Source organism: Quercus robur, chromosome 2, assembly GCF_932294415.1.
Source record: "Quercus robur chromosome 2, dhQueRobu3.1, whole genome shotgun sequence".
Classification (NCBI taxonomy): domain Eukaryota; kingdom Viridiplantae; phylum Streptophyta; class Magnoliopsida; order Fagales; family Fagaceae; genus Quercus; species Quercus robur.
The window spans coordinates 13,089,422-13,093,514 of NC_065535.1; the positions used below are offsets into that span (position 1 = coordinate 13,089,422).

The window sequence follows — 4,093 nt, forward strand, 5'->3', positions numbered from 1 at the left end:
AATCCCTCAACAATCTTTACCCTTCTAGCAATATATATATATATATATATATATATATTTATTTATTTATATATTTCTTATCCTCAAACCAAACTTATTTAGCACATCTTTTTATTTGCTTCAAAATAAAGCATAACATTAACCTACCATGTGCTTCTACCAGTTTTATAGTAATAATTCCCCATGTATAATCATTCCCATCTAAAATATTAACACACAAAACAAAACTCCCCAATCAAAGCATTAAAACGTAAGAACATATGGAAAATGCTAAAGGTACTACCAATTTTACAACAAAAAGCTTACGCAACTTACATCAATAAAAAAAAAAAAAAAAAAAATTTAAAGTGGGCGCATTTCATGAATTAGCCCATCCATTACAATGATGACTCCAATTTTTCTAAAGCGCGTCATCCGATATGTTGGATTTATGAATGCAATATTATGCAAACTATGAACATTTCCAATTAACAGGAAACCAAACAGGTTCAAGAGATACACCTAAAAAGGGAAACATTAAAAAGAAAAAATTTGTCAGCTCAAATTTTAATTGCTTTAGTCAAATGAGTTCCATAGCAGCAAATTGCTAGCATCATAACTCATTTAGTTCATAAATACAATAATAGAATACAAACAGAATAAATTGCTGGCATCATAACTCAACTAAATGGTATAATCACATAATACATCAATTTATGAACTTAAAATAAAATATGAGGCAAGAAAATCCATTGAGAAAAAAAAGTACTCACATTTTATATAAGCCTATGCACCATAGAACTATGTTAACCTCAATATCAAATTACAATGGCTACAATACAACTTAAGAAATGAATGCAACATAAAGAAAAGAAACTAAATAAGAATTGAATAGGTAGACTCAAGATACCTCCATATGCACTGAAACTTTTTTAAAGAGAAAGCAAAAACAATCACCTTTAAATCAATATCTACAAACATTATTTCATGATACTATTATACGAAGGACATAAATAGTAAGCCAGAACCCAAAATATTCTTATATGCCTTAATCTATATTCCCATAATATAGTAATTCAGAATAAAGCTTATTTCAGCATCAAACTTAGCACAATAAAATCAAGTTTATGGCATAATTTTAACAATTATAGGAATATCAGCTATAAATCAAAATGGCAATCAAGAATATATATGTACATTTCAAAGTGGCAAGGATCAAAACATGTGCATATCTCTAATTTTAACATGATTATATGGATTAAACATACACAGTAAGGATAAAATATATACACACACTCACATTGAATCATTAAAATCACTATTATTTTCATGGACTTATGGTTATCTACAGGAATTGGTAACCATCACCGAGGAAAAAAATATCTAGAGTCTTCCAAACTTAAAGATTGTCACCATTCCCATCTCTTAAGAAAAAGGAAAAGAAAGGCATGATTGTGTTTCTTTTTCTCTATTTTAAAAACATCATTGAAAAATACTCAAAACCAAATTAACCCAAATACTCTAAACAAAAAAGCAAACCAAATGTGACACAAATATCCTAAAGATAGCAAATTCTAACCAAATACCTTTATCAAAACAAAATCTAACCTAGAAACAAAAATCAAAGATTTAAAATCAATCTGACCAGAATACCCAAAACTAATCATATTCAATTCCATTTTTGAAAGACCATAAGTTCAAAATCAATCCAACCAATATACCTTATCTGAATATGGAGAAGAAGGATGAAGAGCATGAGGAGCAAGGAATGAATCATGCCTTGACAGAAGCAAGACCAAGTGAATCTGCAGAATTGAAAATCAGAGTAAACGGCTAGTAGCTTAGGAGCTAAAACTACATGTAGCTTCGGATTTAATTAGTAATGAGTTAGTTACTACACGTGAGAAGCTTGGTTATTTTACTGTTTACACGTGTCAAGTGTAGTTAGTTAGAGATAGACTTTTTACTCTGTTTCATATATAAGTTGTATAGTTGATTCTTCTAATGATGATTGAGAAGTATTTTCCCAAATTCCTTTTGATATACTTGTTTTAGATGGTGTTTTGGGGAGCAAAAAATTATGTTGGTTTGGAATTTTGTTGCAGTGGAAGGCCAGACAGAGTCTTTTATAGATCATATGTAAATCGTGTTTGAAATAGTACTGAAACCTAAATCACTTGAATTAACTACATTTGAAATTACCTGAATTCTTTCTATCTTTCTCATGATGTCAAAAATCTTCTTAAGTACCTCTTTGTTAGATTTTTGATGCACTTACAAAGACAAAATGACATTGAGGAGTATTTAGTAATTTACCCAGTGAACGATTTTTAAAATTCAGATTTTTTTTTAAAAAAAGTTGAAATCTTACAAACATGAGAATGTACTTGGTGAATCTAGTGGACTTGCACAACATGACTAACCCTCCAAGATAGCAAGATATTATCACAAATTAAGATGCATTAAAATTTAAAACAACAATTCCATAACAAAAGAATCAAGGGTAGTTCAAATAGTTCATATTGTTAATCTCATGCCATAAAGGAAATAAAAATTTCTGAAAAATTTATTGACTAAGTTCTTTTAACAAACAGGCAGAGCACATCGTTAAACAAAAGAAATAAATAGATATTGAGACTTGAAGCTCAAATATTTGACATACTAAAGTAGAAATGGAAATCCAATTCAGATGCAAAGTTTGCATTATTAGCCTTGTTGATCAAATATGACAAAACTCATCTCTACCATTACAGAGTGTGTATACTAATGAAATACAATTTAATAATAAAATTGACCTAATCATTGTGATATGTGAACAACATGGCCTTTATATCATAACCCAGGATAAACTTTAATTTTAGAAAAATATATACTGAAAAAACTTGACAACAATGGAAGAAAAGAAACATGGGAAATGAAAATATAAAGAGGGGAATATATTTCAACAAAAAAAAATAAAAACGGCATAAATGAAATGGCAAACAGAGCTTTATTTTTTGGTAACATGAATCTATATTCTTCAGAACTAAATCAATCCATGAAGATCTCCAGAGATTTCTCTTTGGAGCGAAGACATACTCAAAACAAATTTAACCCAAATATCCAAAAGAAATACCAAATCTAATACATATAACTGATATTAAAAACAATTCTAACCCAAATTTCTTACTCAAACCGAATCTAAGCCAAAACCTGAATGCAATCCAATCCAATCAAAATACCCAGACCTAAATCATATCTAAACCCAAATTTAAAGAACCTAAACCAAAACACAATACAATTCCACAATAGAACACCCACCAAATAGCACCGTTTCTGGTAGGGATAGAACCCAAAACTATGTCATATTTCATTCCCAAACCTAAGAAATAAGGAAAAAAAGAAAGAAAGAAAGAAAGAAAAATTACCGATGGTAGTTCCGACGGTTTGATGGTAACGGTGCACCTTACAAATTGTATATTTGTGTGCAACGGTTCTTGTGGTCGGAGTATCGGGAGGGAACAGGCAGGGGCAGGAATGGCCGGCCATAGTTATTTCTCCCTTGGGTTTGTTCTTGAAGAGGAGAAGCCATTTTTCTGAGTTTTTCAACCAAATAGAGAGAAATTGTTTCAAAATTGTGCATAGGAAATACATTTCAGAAGAGAGTGAGACAGAGACAGAGACAGAGAAAGGGAGAAGGGAGCGTATAGGGAGAGGGAAAAAGTGAAGTGTTTGATTTTTTTTTTTTTATATAGTTTTTTATGGGTAGGAATATGAAATGAATTTGTAAACTGCTACCCAAGAGTCAAAACGTTGTATTTTTTTTTTCTCTGAGAAGAACTTAATTTTTTTTTGAGAAACTTTTAAGATGAAAAACGTTGTATCTAATGAATCAGAAAATTGTTTCGCATAGACCATTGAACCAAGAGTCACCTCTTTTAAGGTTTTTAAAATGTAAACGTGGTAGTGATTTATGTAGCCACGTGGCGCAATGAGAAGCAGTCAACAAAATTCAAATGTTTCGGTTATTAGTTATTATATAGATTTTATTTTTTCGCAAAAATAAAAAACAACAAATAAGTCATATAAGTCTATAAGAAAATAAGAAACTATATAGATAATTTTGATAAAATTT

The 4,093-nt window shown here is 30.0% G+C and overlaps 1 long non-coding RNA gene across 1 annotated transcript; it reads right to left on the reverse strand.

Annotated features, from left to right (window-relative positions):
- Positions 1-207: 207 nt before the first annotated feature.
- On the reverse strand, positions 208-3,720 carry LOC126712443 (uncharacterized). Its single transcript, XR_007651111.1, has 3 exons — positions 3,387-3,720; positions 1,701-1,784; positions 208-501 (listed from the first exon to the last, which is right to left on the reverse strand). It is a non-coding gene; the product is annotated as an uncharacterized LOC126712443 (long non-coding RNA).
- Positions 3,721-4,093: the final 373 nt, after the last annotated feature.